Genomic DNA, 17102 nt, shown 5'->3' on the forward strand with positions numbered 1-17102 from the left:
AAAAATCCCCCAGCGGGGGTTTTTTTATTCTGTTTTTTTGTTTTCTACCTACTCAAAAAACACCATCTGCAACAAAAAAAAACCCAGTTACATTAAACAGTCATGCACAGGCAGACACATTCTAAACACACCACTCATTCAGCTACCCCACTAACCACCCCCTGCTCTCAGCAAACCCACCCGGCCATCTGACCCCCACAACACTTCCTTGCCCCATTGCTGCGGCACTCCTCAGAACTTGCTTCCTGAAGGCCTCCAAAATCACCCTGCCTGCGAACACCATGGCCTGAGCCTAACATCCACCCAAACGCTGGCCATGAACATCACCCGACAGAGCAGCCAGGACTAAGTGACAATAAACCAGGTCAGGGAGATAAAGAAGTCCCCCTGCTCAACAGTTTCTTCACTGTTTTTAAAAGACGCATTAACTCTCGCTACATTCAATATACCCTGAAATGAAAAACATCCTCACATACAAGGATAGACACCTTCTGAAACTAACACTCATTTAACATCTACTCTATCTAACCATCACCTGTCAGTGGGGCAGATCACCCCAATACCATAACCATGCTTGGAACCGCACCATCATACACCTCAAACCATCACAACCGCTTCACGTGATTCCACACCACAGGCCCTCATAGTTGGAAGAAGAGGAATATGTTTCCCTCTGTGTACCCCTCCCGGTCCTTCTTTGCTTCATTTTGTACACTGCGGCAAACTTCATGGAAGGATTTGCTTCTGGAATCCCGGTGGCCCTATTGTACCTGCAAAAGACAAAAGAGGGAACTCTAGAGCCTGCTTACTGATAACTACTGGCCATCTCCAAAACCAACCTACACCACCTCCACCCCAACAGGCCACATTCACCAGCACATTATCATCCCCTTCTGGGACCTTTCCACCCCATCGAGAATGGCTACAAACACACAAATCAGCACCACCTCAAACACACACATCTACATGCTCACAAACATGGCCTAAGGATGCAACAGTACCACACAGGGTAGACTTAATGCCAGTCCAAAAGACACAGCCTGACAGTACACGCAACAATGCTGAGGTGACGTGACACAGACACCCCCGTGTGGCCTGCCGTGTGAGAATGCCAGAACACTGAATGATATATGGGTGATAACCCCCCAGTGAGCAGTTGAGACAAAATGCTGTGAAACACTAAAGACTACAAAGACACAGGGAAGATTCCCTTGGAAGACCTCACAAGAAAGAGTCACAGAGATGAGACCTGGTGGTTTAGTCTGAGACTAAGTTACATGAAAGACCAACCAAATACATCTACAATGCTGAACTGGATCAGTAACATTGAGCTTCTATATCACACTGACTACCAAGACAGAATGGGCACTGTGCCAATAACTCAAGGCTGCAAAATGCAATGGATGGTGACTGCACGCAGAGTAGGATGTGAGTATGCCAGAGGGTCCTCAACAGTGAAGGTCAAGACAAACATTGACACATCACATAACTAAGGCACACTAGGCATACTACACAACTCTACCAACTCATCTCAGAGCTTCTTTGCCAGTATCACTCACCATTTCTAGTTTCTTGCCACAAGGTGCCTGCAAGAAAAATATGAAAGCTATTGCTGATGTACAGGCTTCCCTCGTGCTACCTCACAATTCAGTTGAGATCTTCTCAATTCCCACTCACATGAACACTGGCTTGACAAGGTCACACAATACAGATATAGAGCTACGCAATGCTCTTGCCACTTTAATGCCATACAGCGTAACACTCACATCAGACAAAACCAAACAGAACGCCCAGAGACGCACGCACTGCCATACACAGGCCCCAGGCCCACTATCTGCCCCCAATTTAACAAAACCTCAAGAGCCCTCCCACTGACCCTGATGTCCTACCCCCTCTTCTCACCCTACCCCACCCACTGAAAGGTAAGTCAAGGGACCAAAGCAGAGAGCACAGTCCGTAGTTCATCCTCATCAGCAGCACATTATCTAACTGGGGTTTCCCAGCATTCACCAGGTTCATCACCTGCAAGACAGAGCACCACGTGTCACCGACACGCCGACCTGTATCAACCTCTACCGCAATGACACCCTCCTCAGAAGAGCCGCACTGCTCCCAATAACTGTATGCTGCACCCCCCCCCATCTCTCATGGAAGCCACAAAACTGGAGAAATGCTGCCACCATCCTACTCAGAAGCAATTGCCCACTCGGCATCTCCGAGCCTGCTGCTCCTCTCTTCCACCAACTCACCTCAAATCCTCTGCTGTTTGAGCAGAGACTTCCCAATGCATGCAAAAGCAAAGAAAATGGTCATTCCAATTGCCACGTGATCCTCAGCAATTCAGGTCTGATCAGACCGATTAACAACTCTCTCACCTTTTCTGAAACTGCCCTTGACTCTGCAACATCAACCCTCTGGGAACGAGAGTGGCACCTGCAAAATAAACAGACAAAAAAGCATGGAGTGAGATGCGGCCCGAATCCTCAGCTGGCTCACGGTGCTTCCTCTCCCCTGCTCATTTACCTCAGCCGCTCAGAGATGGATTCTTCCATCTGCTGTGCCAAGGCCTGATCACCATCGAAAGAACTAAAACAGGATATGATTTTAGCTACAACAATATTATGACACCTCAAAGAACTGCTGCATCAGCACACAGGTCATCACTCACCTTGCCAAAGTCCAAGGGTGCAGGTATCCCACTTCGCACATTGATTCACACCTAGAAAATAAAACCAGAGTAAGCCCATCAGAGCCACCGGTCACACAGATGCTCTGATATCTTCCATCACCCTTCAGGAAGCAGCTTCTCGCTTTGCGCCTAAACAACCCAAACGACATAAGGCAAGCCACCTCGTTGTTAACCAAGACTTTTATGAGACCAAAGCTTTGTTCTCGATTTCTGTCTCCCTTCTAACTACTACCAAAATACCCAAAACCCTAAATATTGAGCCCCACATACAAGCTAAGAGTCATTCAATGTTCAACCCACTCAACTACTGCACAAACTGCCACTCCCAGCAAGTCCACCCTCCGGCACCTGCCAAACACAAGGAGATTAACTCTGTGGCAGCTGTCTACAGCTACTTGCCCGGAGATGGACTGTATGATCTTTGCCAAAAGCATCTGGGCAGATCCAGGTTATTACTACACAACTACAAACCTACACTCCCGTCATCTTTACTACAGCTAAACTCCTGGGCAGGACAGCTGCACCCCTGGCACAGACCTACACCACACACAGACACCACAAGTGAAGCGACTGTGAGACACAAGAAGACCACAAGCGAGAAGAACGATGACCGTAGGGAAGATGCTGCCGGCAGAGAAGCCCTACAGCACCACGATGGCACAGACGCATTGAAGCGGCCCCAAAATGAGAGTCGACCGCTGCAGCCTGTGAGACAAAGCTACCATTGAAACCAGAACAACGGATACAGGAGAAGCCGGGCTTCAAGGCCTAAGACATGGGGATGAAATCCCAGAAGACTACCACGTGCCAAAAAAACTCTCAAAAACGCAGCTGCAGATGCCATCTAGCTCGCCCATGCTAGAGACCACTGCTCAAGAACATCCTCGATGCAACACGCACCTGATGAATCCACGCTTCGAGTTACAATTGCAAGACAAGAAAGGCTCGACGGGCACTAAGCCGATGAGTTGATGCACGTGAGACTCTTGGGAGGGCTATTGAGATGCCAGCTGATCATAAAGAGCTACACAGACATCAAGACCTGAGGACTGCATGGTATAAGACACATAATACACAACACAGACACAGGCTGGAACTGCCCTGCCCAGCACACAGTATTCTGGTGCTGAGGATTAACTCACTCCCTTTGTGGGCACAAAGGGCACTGCTCCTGCACAGTCCTCTCCCCTACGCTAACATGAGAAGGCCTCCCTGCAATTCCCAACCCTGTCCCTTCCACCCAGACCCTTCCCAACCCTGGACCCTCAGCTTAGCTTTCAGAGGACCAGGGGCCAGAGTCGTCTTCCACAATAACCACATGGGCTAACTGGGATGTTCCTGAGCCACCAGGTTCCTCTGCGTCATCTGCAGGACACCCACAAAGAGTGTGACCAGTCAGTGTCATGCCAGCCGATGGCAACCTCTTTCATAACACCCTCCTCAGAAGCGCCGCTCGCCTCCTCGTTCCAGAGTCAGACACTGCGGCCATCGTTGCTTGTGGTACCTAAGATACCAAGAGACACAAAATCACCGTTGCACTTCTGACAAGTCACCCGCCCCTGCTCCTCCTTGTTACCGCCCCACCTAACCTCAAATGCTCATCCGACTCCAAAGGCTGCCTGCACAGCACCTGCAAAACCAAAGAGAAACATTTTGCTTAGATGTCGTGGGACGCTTTGCTCTTAAACGCAGACCCGGACGATGCCGCCTCACCTTCTCAGACCGCTCGTCGAGCATGTGGCTTCACCCTTCCAAGGCTACGAATGTCACCTGCAAAAACCAAAGTAACACTTGGTGGGATACTGCCCAAAATTACAGCCCACCCACACCAATAACCCTCTCCCACTCCTTCACCTTGTGTGCTCACCCACCCCACCTCTGCCAGTCACGGATTCTCCTGTGGAGACTTGGATACCGCCTGTAAGACACAAACAGGGGATGCTTCTTACTTCACCAACAATACGATGCCTGAAAAATAACTGATATTTGAGCACACTGGTCATACCACACCTCATTCAACTCGCCTCTGGTGCTGCTGTCTTTCTTCACACCTTCAAAACAAGACATGCTTATAGCCTACTCACATAGACACCGGTCACGTCGTCCCTCTGACGCCACACGTCGACCTACCTTCTCACGGTGCTCCGCTCACCTCCTCTGTCACCCTTTGTCCCACAGGTCACCCCTCTGCACCTGAAAAAATAGCATCGAACAAGTCACCTGGATGCCGAGTGACGGCTTAACAATTCCAGAGGTCTCCTTTAGGTATGCCATCTAGATTGTCATTGCAGCCTGCCATTAAACACAACCTGGTCATCCCCAGCATCTCTGTATAACACTACAAAGAAAAGTTTTACGCCTGCTGCATATATGGCTACTTGCTCTGAAACAGACTGCACACCTTGGCCTACAAAATCTAGCCTTATCACCCTATTAACTATAGATTCTTATTGCTATTCTTTTGTTGGCTATCACTGCTGTGCCCCCAGGCAGAGCAGCTCCAACCCAGACATAAACAGGCACAGACCAACACTGCACACATATAAGACAAATGCTGTGATCGACACATTAAAACAAGCTCTCTAAGAATGACCCCTCGGCCAGAGACAGTGCCAGATGAGAAGACCTAGGGGGCCAAGAGGAAGAATCCATGGCAGGCTGAGAAGAGCCAAACACTGTGGCCCAAGACAAAAACAGACAGGAGCAACTGGGATGAGTCATATGCAAGACAGCTTACTTCAAGACCTAAGCATAGAAAGATGCAGGGAAGAACATCCAGAAAAGGTCTTTGCAATGATAGACCGCTCGAGATCAAAGATGTTAATGCAGCCTAGAACAATGCTACAAAAGCAGACCGACCTGAAACTTCCGAGACCTATCCATGCTTTAGGCTTGTAACGCAATAAAAGAAGCACCCGACCGGCATTCTGCCGATGACTCCGGGCATTCTAGACCCTAGAGATGGTGCCTGAAGCGCACGCTGTGCTACTTCGGCACAAAGAGCAACAAGGATGTCGTGACCTGAGGAAGCTCTAGGACACATAAAACAGAAAACACAAACTACACAACAACATAGCCATAGGCTAGAACTGCCCTGCCTGGCACATGGCAGTCTTGGGCAGAAAGTTAACCTGCTCCCTTTCCCTGCCCAAAAGGCACTGTTCCTGGACGGTCCTCTCCCCTACGTTAACTTGAAAACCCCTCCCTCCCATTCCCAACCTTGGCTCGCCCCAGAGCCCTCTCCCAAACACCAGTCTCTCAACTTATCTGGGGGCTGGGGGTCTGAACCCATCTTCAACAGCAACCACATCCGCTAACCCAGATATTCCTATAGACGCCAGGTTCCTCTTCATCAGCTGCACAAAAACAGCACCAGGAGCCAACATCGTGTCAGCTGATGCGACCATCTCCCACAGAAAGCTCCTCCTCAAAAACATCGGACTTTCTGCTCACCTGTTCCATGCCAGTTTGGGTGTTGGACACTACGGCCATCATCACTTGTGACACCTATGACACCAAAAGACCAAACAGTCTAGTTGTGTTTCTGTGAAAACGCCTGGCCCTCCTCTCTGCTATCCTGACTCACCTCAAACACTCATCCTATTCCAAAGGCTGCCTAGACAGCACCTGCAAAACAATATGTTGCTCTGTGGACAATTAGGAAAACACTATGAGCCATCCCATATCCTGAAAGACACTGTGCCTTACATCCATGCTACTTCCTTAAGCAATGCTAAAACCCTATATACAGATACATACAAGATGCTCACTCTAACCCTTGCTCCATCACCTCAGCATTAGTCCTATTTAGACAGATAATATCAACGACTTCCAATGTATCCAGTAATACTAGGGAAAAAAACAAGATCCCCTCTTCATTAAAGACAGAAAAAGCCAGGAAAATGCAGTGCCTCTAGAAGGAAAAGAAAAACTGTAAGTGTACACTATTAAACCATTTTACCCACCCCACCCAGTCAATACAAAAGTACTTACCTGAAAATAGACCTCTACAGACCAGTGTATTTCATATTATATACACTGCTGAACCTTAACTGATCCTGAAACTCATATCTCACGGACATCTCTTTCTGTGATGATCAAAACACACCTACCTAAAGAGCTTCAACACCTCAAGATCTGCCACTAACTTAAGGAACACCAGAGCACTGACCTCAGAGATGCCCAAAAGCAGAAAGACCTTGCTGAGGAGAGGCTGTGGCTCATATATGCCAGGCCCCACCCACCACCCTGACCACAATCACCTGACAAAAGGGGAGGGGTGAACCACCAGAAGACATAAAAGCAGCCAGGGGAGCAGCAGCAAGTTTTCTCACCTGCCTTAAGTTTACAACCTGCAAAATACTGATTGAAGAAAGCAACCTTTATTGGAAACAACATCTGCTCTTTCACTACATCTATTGCATCAGTCACGTGACTACAGCACCCGCCACGCCGTCACAGGCGGCTGTCCCACCTTTCTGACCCTGCAGGGACACCGTCCTCCACCACAGCCCCCCCACCCCCACCCCCCCCGTCACCCACCCACACCCCTCCACCTCTCACCTGCCTGCAAAACCAGCCAAACTGCATTCTGCTTTTGGCCCCCAAACCAGACGCCTTAGTGCCTCTTTCTGAGCCCAAAAACCTGCCTGCTGAGTCTCTTCTCAAGTCCCAAAAATGCACGACTTGACCTCTGTTTCTGAGCCCAAAGCCACACAACTCCGTCTGTTTCTGAGCCCCTCAATCAGCCACACGCATCTGTTCTCAAGCCCCAGGAACACAAAACGTTGCCTCCATTTCTGGCCCACAGCACAGCTCACCCCGTCTGCTCTCTGACCCCCTCTGCAGTCCCCACGGGCGATGCCCAGGGGTGTGTGTGGGGGAATGCTGCCACCCGACAGCCCTGCACCCCCAGAGACCGACGTGCAGGTTTGGGGAGCGCTTGAGAATTGCAGAGGGCCCAGCCCCACCTCTCTGCGGGGCAGCACCAGCACAGGCAGGGCATCACTTCCTTAGTGCCGCTTCAGGTTTTCTTTCTCCAGCGCTGTCAGCACCACACCCCAAACCCCCCAGGCTGAAGGACTCCCGTGGGGAGCCGTGCCTGGCCACGTCCCCTCCAAGCACAGCACAGCCCGGCCCCTCTCCACGGCCATTTTCCCAGGGCCACGTTTCCATTTTTCCCACAAGCCGAGTTTCCCCTCGGTGCGCGGTCACCCCCGTTCCCTGCACAGTACAGCCCCCAACACGCGATCCCCCTACTCACGCAGCCTCGCTCACTCACTCACTACGCAGCCGCACCACGCTGGAAGAGGGAAAGAGGCGGCAGCAGCACCGGCCATTGTTGCCGCAGATAGCACGCAACCGGAGCCCCACCGGCCACCTCCCACCGCGCATGCGCACTGCCGGGGCACGGGTACACCGGTCCCGGGGGAGCCGCGGGCAGCCCGCGGGAAACCGCACGAACCCGCCACAAAACCGCCCCTCGTCCTGCGCCGCGGGGCCGCGTCGGTAGCGAGGTCTGTGCCGTGCCGCGCGCGCCCAGCAGCGACGCAGCTGCCGGGCAGCAGAGTGCGCGAAAACTACAGCTCCCGCCGTGCCCCGGGGAGCCAACATGGCCGACCGGAAGCCCCGCTCACGTGACTACAGCGCCCGCCCGTCGCCCACGCACCCGGAATCCCGGCCCCGCGCGGCTCCGGGAAGCGCCGCCGCCCGGCCCCGACCCGGAGCGGCTTCTGCCGCCGGTCCCGCCGCACCGCGCGGCTTTCCCCAGCAGCCACCAGGCGACCGACCGCGCGTCCCCGCTCACCTTCTCTCTGCTGCTCCCTCGGCTCGCACCGGCTCCTCCTCTAGCACCTCCCCGGACAGGGAGGGGCCGCTGCCCGCAGCCTCACTGCCCGCCCCTGGCGCTCCTCCAGCCCGGCCCACGCTCCCCCCCCCAGCGGTAACTATAGCTACCAGCACCGGGATTAACCGCCTGACATGCCCCTCAGGCCCCCGAACTTGCGCTCTATGAGCTGCCAGTCCTCCAGTCCCGGGACTGCCACCGCGCATGCGGGGGGGGGGGGGGGGGGGGGGGCGGGGGTGTGTGTGGCCAGCCGCAGCAAACAGGCGGAGGCGTGGCCAGCAGCCGCGAATGCGCGGTGGGCGGGGGCGAGGGTCTCCCCGCCAAGAGTCAGCCAGTCGCTCCGGACAGGGCGTTACAGCCGTCCCATCTGGGTCGCCAAAAAACTGTTATCCCAAAACAGGATTCCTGCCCGGCGGGCAATAAACCCATCTGAACACGCTCAGGAGAGATACCGTATTTATTCAGGCCTGGCTGCTTGGGGGACTTTTCCACAAATCACGTACACCAACAGCAGGTTTTCATGCTTCTCTTACACACAAAAATCAGATCTTAGTGCTTTTCCAAACACACCTATTAGATACTGATTGCTAGTGATTAACATGCATTTAGAATATGGCTTAGGTAATGCTTCTATGACTACACATGCTCAGGGAAAGGGTCTTAACCTGGGCAGAGTTTTCATTCTTATAAGGAAGGTAGTTCACCGTCAGGACACTCAAAAATTAGTTTCATTGTCAAGTTAATTAATTGATTAGTCCGTTTGCCAGGTTGTCAAATAACTCATCCTCAAAAGTGCAGACAGAAAAAGAAAAGGGAACACCAGGATGAGAGAGAGAAAGTGAGAGAGTAAGGGGGAGCAGGACAGAATAATAGAAAGAAAAGGTATAGAGAAGAAAAAAAAATAAATCACAGAATGGGGAAGAGAGGGACAGGAAGGGACTGGGACATATAAGGGGGGCGACAGGGTCCCAAGGGCCTGGGACTCACTGCAGCTCTCGCTCTCAGCAGTGCCCGGAGAATTGGACAGGTCAGACGCTTCTTTCTCCTTCCTTCCTCAGGCCCCTCTTCTTCTCTCGAAACTCCAGTCGCCTGGCTGTCCTCCCCCTAAAAGAATAGGCACACCACGATAGCGGACAACAGCGTGTGCTGCAGCCCGTTATTGGCGCATGCGCACTGGCGCCGCCGCTTTCTTGCTCGCTGCTGCCGCCATCTGGCCAGAAGCCACTACTGCAGCCCGCGATTCGCACAAGCCCCAATCGTGGGCTGCAGTACCGGCTTTTGGCCACTTATCGGCAACAACGAGCACGGAAGCGGCGGCGAGACTGCACATGCGCCAATAACGGGTTGCAGTACCCGTCTTTGGCCACAGGGCGGCAGCAACGAGCACGAAAGCGACGGCACTAGTGCGCATGGGCCAATAACGGGCTGCAGTACCCACTTTTAACCACAAGGCAGCAGCAGCGAGCAAGAAAGCAGCGGCGCTACTCCCCATGTGCCAATAACGGGCTGCAGTACCTGCTTTGGGCCACAGGGCGGCAGAAACGAGCACGAAAGCGGCGGAAAGACTCCACATGAGCCAATAACGGGCTGCTATACCTCCTTTTGTCTGCCCTGTGGTCAAAAGCAGGTACTGCAGCCCGTTATTGAGCATGCGCACTGGCGCCGCCGCTTTCTTGCTCGCTGCTGTCGCCCTGTGGTCAAAAGCGTGTACTACAACCCGTTTTTCGCGCATGCGCACTGGCGCCGCCACGTTCTTGCTCGTTGCTGCCGCCCTGTGGCCAGAATCGGGTACTGCAGCCCGTGATTGGCGCATGCGCAGTAGCGCCGCCGCTTCCTTGCTCGCTGCTGCCGCCGTCTGGCCAGAAGCCGCTACTGCAGCCCGCGATTAGCACAAGCGCCAATCGCGGGCTGCAGTACCGGCTTTTGGCCACTTATCGGCAACAACGAGCACGGAAGCGGCGGCGAGACTGCACATGCGCCAATAACGGGCTGCAGTACCCGTCTTTGACCACAGGGCGGCAGCAACGAGCACGAAAGCGACGGCACTAGTGCGCATGGGCCAATAACGGGCTGCAGTACCCGCTTTTAACCACAGGGTAGCAGCAGCGAGCAAGAAAGCGGTGGCGCTACTCCCCATGAGCCAATAACGGGCTGCAGTACCTGCTTTTGGCACACGGCGGCAGCAGCGAGCACGAAAGCGGCGGAAAGACTCCACATGAGCCAATAACGGGCTGCTATACCTCCTTTTGTCTGCCCTGTGGTCAAAAGCAGGTACTGCAGCCCGTTATTGAGCATGCGCACTGGCGCCGCCGCTTTCTTGCTCGCTGCTGTCGCCCTGTGGTCAAAAGCGTGTACTACAACCCGTTTTTCGCGCATGCGCACTGGCGCCGCCGCTTTCTTGCTCGTTGCTGCCGCCCTGTGGCCAGAATCGGGTACTGCAGCCCGTGATTGGCGCATGCGCAGTAGCGCCGCCGCTTTCTTGTTCGTTGCTGCCGCCCTGTGGTCAAAAGCGTGTACTACAACCCGTTTTTCGCGCATGCGCACTGGCGCCGCCGCTTTCTTGCTCGTTGCTGCCGTCCTGTGGCCAGAATCGGGTACTGCAGCCCGAGATTGGCGCATGCGCACTGGCGCCGCCGCTTTCTTGCTCGTTGCTGCCGCCCTGTGGTCAAAAGCGTGTACTACAACCCGTTTTTCGCGCATGCGCACTGGCGCCGCCGCTTTCGTGCTCGCTGCTGCCGCCGTCTGGCCAGAAGCCGCTACTGCAGCCCGCGATTAGCACAAGCGCCAATCGCGGGCTGCAGTACCGGCTTTTGGCCACTTATCGGCAACAACGAGCACGGAAGCGGCGGCGAGACTGCACATGCGCCAATAACGGGCTGCAGTACCCGTCTTTGACCACAGGGCGGCAGCAACGAGCACGAAAGCGACGGCACTAGTGCGCATGGGCCAATAACGGGCTGCAGTACCCGCTTTTAACCACAGGGTAGCAGCAGCGAGCAAGAAAGCGGTGGCGCTACTCCCCATGCGCCAATAACGGGCTGCAGTACCTGCTTTTGGCACACGGCGGCAGCAGCGAGCACGAAAGCGGCGGAAAGTCTCCACATGAGCCAATAACGGGCTGCTATACCTCCTTTTGTCTGCCCTGTGGTCAAAAGCAGGTACTGCAGCCCGTTATTGAGCATGCGCACTGGCGCCGCCGCTTTCTTGCTCGCTGCTGTCGCCCTGTGGTCAAAAGCGTGTACTACAACCCGTTTTTCGCGCATGCGCACTGGCGCCGCCGCTTTCTTGCTCGTTGCTGCCGCCCTGTGGCCAGAATCGGGTACTGCAGCCCGTGATTGGCGCATGCGCACTGGCGCCGCCGCTTTCTTGCTCGTTGCTGCCGCCCTGTGGTCAAAAGCCTGTACTACAATCCGTTTTTCGCGCATGCGCACTGGCGCCGCCGCTTTCTTGCTCGTTGCTGCCGCCCTGTGGTCAAAAGTGTGTACTACAACCCGGTTTTCGCGCATGCGCACTGGCGCCGCCGCTTTCTTGCTCGTTGCTGCCGCCCTGTGGCCAGAATCGGGTACTGCAGCCCGTGATTGGCGCATGCGCACTGGCGCCGCCGCTTTCTTGCTCGTTGCTGCCGCCCTGTGGTCAAAAGCGTGTACTACAACCCGTTTTTCGCGCATGCGCACTGGCGCCGCCGCTTTCTTGCTCGTTGCTGCCGCCCTGTGGCCAGAATCGGGTACTGCAGCCCGTGATTGGCGCATGCGCAGTAGCGCCGCCGCGTCCTTGCTCGCTGCTGCCGCCGTCTGGCCAGAAGCCGCTACTGCAGCCCGCGATTAGCACAAGCGCCAATCGTGGGCTGCAGTACCGGCTTTTGGCCACTTATCGGCAACAACGAGCACGGAAGCAGCGGCGAGACTGCACACGCGCCAATAACGGGCTGCAGTACCCGCTTTTAACCACAGGGCGGCAGTAACGAGCAAGAAAGCGACGGCACTAATGCGCATGAACCCATAGCGGGCTGCAGTACCCACTTTTAACCACAGGGCGGCAGCAGCGAGCAAGAAAGCAGCGGCGCTACTCCCCATGTGCCAATAACGGGCTGCTGTACCTGCTTTTGGCCACAAGCCGGCAGCAGCGAGCACGAAAGCGGCGACGCCAATGCGCATGGGCCAATAACGGGCTGCAGTACCCGCTTTTAACCACAGGGTAGCAGCAGCGAGCAAGAAAGCGGTGGCGCTACTCCCCATGCGCCAATAACGCGCTGCAGCACCCCTTTTGGCTACACGATGGCAGCAACGAGCACGACATTGCCGCCGCCAGTGCGCATGCGACAATAACGGTCTGCAATAAGCCATTTTAACCACTCACCTGGGACAACCCCAACAGATGATCCACTCTGGAGAACTGACCCTCACCGCATAATTCACACCAGAGAACTCCCAGCAATGCCCCTCAAACAGCCACCGTCTACACCCCAGATTTTCCCCAAATTGAGTCTGTCTTTTTTATTTCTGTAATAGAAACTGGAGGTTTTTGCTTTTCCAAAATACTCCACTTCGGTTTTTTTCAGCACTTCTCCACAACATCAAAATTGGTGATTTTTGGTTTTGTGCATGAAAAGGGTGGGTTTTCTGCTCTCCAGCTGCACCACTCCAGGCAGGTTTGGCTTTCCCAGGAGCCCCAAATCGAAGTTTTTTTCCCCAAAAATCCTGTATTTTTTCCATCCCATTGCAGACCCTGAATCAGGGTGCTTGGGGTATATTTGTGCTGTGGCAGCGACACAGGGCTGGCCCCGTGGTCAGGGGGTTAACGGCCGCCAGGCAAACCTGGCCCGGGGGGACCTGTCGAGCATCAGAAGATGCTGACAACAACACACCTGAAAAACAAAAACCCCAAATCCTATTCCGGCATCTTGAAAAACTAACACAGAAGAAAGTTCCGTCAGAACAAGGGACAGGATAGCAGTGGAGCTCGGGGAGGACTCTGCGTGAACAGGTCAGCTCCACATACAACACACCCTGGCAAGGCCGGAGCGATTTCAACTCCTCAAATCACCAGCAAGGCCGATCGATACGATCCCGAGCACATCGTGCCCATAAAAACAAACGCTCTTGCTGGTGTCGGAATGTCTCATCCCGTCCTTACAGCAGGGCTGCAGGGAGGGAACCCTGCGAGGCTGCAGGACAAGGTTGTACCGTCATCACAACCTACGGCTGACGGATCCGCCGCGGCCCTTGCGCTGCTGCTGCTGCTGCTGCACATCCTGCTTGCTTGGTCAATAAAATCAGAAGTGAAGTGTAAAACTTTAAAGGCTAAAACAAAGAATAAAGAATAAAGCTCAGTCCTTCACTCTTTAGTATAAAGGTGGGCATACACTTATAGAAACGTTTTTATTAGATGTGTAAGAATTTGATATTCCTTTTGCATTCCCTGAACTTGCCCAGCTGTGAGCTGATACCATTAGACTATCTCCAAAATACACAAAGAAAACTTGACGAGAGGGGCGTTTGGTGTGTTCCATAATTAGCAGGGACGTCTGGCCAGCTGCACCACCCAAGAGTACTACTGCCAAATACATCATCTCTGAAGATCCACTCTGATGGAGAGTTCATAAAATGAAACTTCCTTGAGAAAGGTTTCCATTTTGTAAAGTCTCTTTCTAACTGAAGTCAAGATTAGACACTGTAGGGCAGCGGTCCCTCATCCCTCAACTCAGCTTTCAGAGGGCCGGGGGTCTGAATCCATCCTCAACAAAAACCACATCAGCTAACCGGGACATTCCTGCAGCTGCCAGGTTCCTCTTCATCATCTGCAAAAAAACCAACAGTGCCAGCAGTCAGCATCACGTCAGCTGACACACCTCTGCCACAACACCCTCCACCTCAACAGCCACGGGGCTTTCCGCTCAGCTGCTCTGTGCAGGGTCCAGTGTCGGACGCTGCGGCCAGCGTGGCCCGTGGCACCTACGATACCAAAAGACAGAGAGCTACCACTGTGCTTGCGAGAAATCACCAGCACTGTGCTCCTCCTCTCTAACACCCAGCTCACCTCAAACGCTCATCCGATTCCAAAGGCAGCGTGCCCGGCTCCTGCAAAACCAAAGAGAAATGCTTCATCGAGCTGCCACGTGACTCTCTGCACAGAAACCCTGACCCAGCCGACAACTGCCTCGCTGTCAAGACTGCTCAGCGGCACGCGGCTTCGCCCCTCCCAGCCTACATGTGGCACCTGCATAAACCAAAGCGAGAGGCACAAGCTGAACCTGCAGCCTGCCCACACCGACTGCCATCTCCTGCCCCGTTACCTTGGCCGCTCACCCACCCTGCCTCTGACATTTACCGGTCGCCCACGTCGAGGCCTGGGTACCACCTGTAAGACACAGACAACAGGAGATGCTTCTAGCTTCACCAACAGTACGACACATGAAAAACAACTGCTACTTCAGCCCACGCGTCTCACCTTGCCCGAGTCACCTCCGGTGCCGATATCCTGCTTTGCACCTTCAAAACAAAAAAAACCCCAAACCGATAAGCCAGTCATGTAGCAACCAGTCACGTCTTCTCCTCCGACACCACACGCTGACCCACCTTCTTACAGTGCCCTGCTCGCTGCCTCTGTCACTCTTTGGTGCATATATTGTCCCTCTGGATCTGAAAAAAATTTTTAAGCAGGTCACCTGGATGCTGAGTGACAGCTTAACAATTCCAGAGTTCTTGACTCCATGTAGGAACACCGTCTAGGGTCTCATTACAGCCTGCCATTAAAAAAAACATAGAAACAAAACAGCATTAAGCCCTACACACACGAGCCTTAACACCTTTGAGATTCCATCTGTTCAACTACCACTCCCGCAGCCTCTCCCAGATAGCTCCGGTCATCCCCGTGACATCCTTGCCTGCTGCTGAGGGCTGCTTGCTCTGAGGGGGCTGTACCTAAACAGTCCAGGCAAATCAACATTAACTACAGACTCTTAGTGCTATTCTTCCCCTGACCGACATCGCTGTGCCCCCAGGCAGGGCAGTTCCAACCCACATACGTGTGCAGGCTGACACGCCAGAGAGTAAGAGAAGAGTGCTCTGAAGAGTGCCAAAAAACAAAATCCAAAGGGAGCTGAAGTGACAGAAGAGTGGGGTGGCGTACACAAAAGGACTCGGAAGACATCGTTGTAGAGAGTAGAGGAGTTAGGAGGGTAAGGAAAGAAGCCTTGCAGACACAGCGAGGGCCCTGGAGTCTCAGGAGGACAGAGGAGGACAGCCAAAAGTATGCTCAAGGACATGATGAAGAATTCCGAAGGGGATTTGAAGAAACTACAGGTGTCCTCAGCAGACCAGGTAGGTATCCTAGCTAGCACAGAGGACAACGCGAGCGTTCTGCAGATGAAAGGTGGCATCAGGAAAGGGTCTCAGGGAGGAAGAAGGGTGCAGAGTGCACCACGGTGCCAAAAGGGGGCTGTGGGGCACGAGGTTGGCCTCAGTAGGTGTGATGACAGCAGGAGCAGGGTGCTGAGACTGAAAGAGAGACAGAGGGCGGCTCTGGGACACGGTGCAAAAGTCAAGGCGTTCCAGCAACGTACAGATGTCCCCAGGGGATGAGCGACTGAATGGAGACATCCAAGACAGCAGTGAAGACTGTGAGAGAGCTCTGGGGCACAGAGAAAGCCTGAGGAAGGGTTCTGTCTGAGTAAGAGAGACATCGAACCCCCACCTGGGCTTTTTATTAAACACAATTTTAAAAAAACATTCACTATCTCAACATTAAATACAACCTGAAATGAAAAAAACTTCACACACACAAGGTTAGACACATTCAGAAACTGACGCTCATTCAACAGCCACTCGATCCACCCCTCACTCCAAACATCCGTTCCACTGCCCACCTGCCACAGTGGCAGATCACCCCCATTCTAAACCCACCCCTGGAACTGCCTCACCGTGCGCCTCGGCAGCGTCGCTGCTCCACACGCCCCCACGGTGTCAGCCTTCCTAACCGGGAGCCAAGGAAGATGTTTCGCAACGGGCCCCGCTCCCGCTCCTCCTTCGCTTGCGTTTGTACGCTCCGGCAAACCTCGCTCAAGGATTTTCTCTGGGGATCCAGATGGCCCTGTGTCACCTGCAGAACACAAAGCCCTGCAAAGCAAGGCGTAGTCAAAACCGACAGCGAGTGCTGCAGTGCAATACACAACCAGAACAACCAACGTGGGAGGAGCCAGGCTTTAAGGCCGAGGCCCACAAGGACACGGGGGGTGAAGTGCTGTAGGGGAGGGACCTCTATGGAAACAGAACTCTGAAGAGCAGAGCTGTCATTCTGGCCCAGATCTCCTCCACAAAGGCAACCCTCCACAAACATCTGTGATGCAAAAGACACCGTAAGCTCCACTCACGAGACGGGGAGTGCTCAACGGGCTCTTTTCCAAAGCAGCAAGGCATCCGAGACCCTATGGACGCCTACCAAGGTGCATGCGCCATGCAGAGAGCCCACGGGGTACCACAGAGACATGGGGAAGGCACCGCACACAAGACAGAACACAGACACCACAAATGACACGAGTACACTGACACAGGCCAGAACATGCACATCCTG

This window comes from Strix uralensis, chromosome 4 (genome assembly GCF_047716275.1).
Source record: "Strix uralensis isolate ZFMK-TIS-50842 chromosome 4, bStrUra1, whole genome shotgun sequence".
NCBI lineage: Eukaryota > Metazoa > Chordata > Aves > Strigiformes > Strigidae > Strix > Strix uralensis.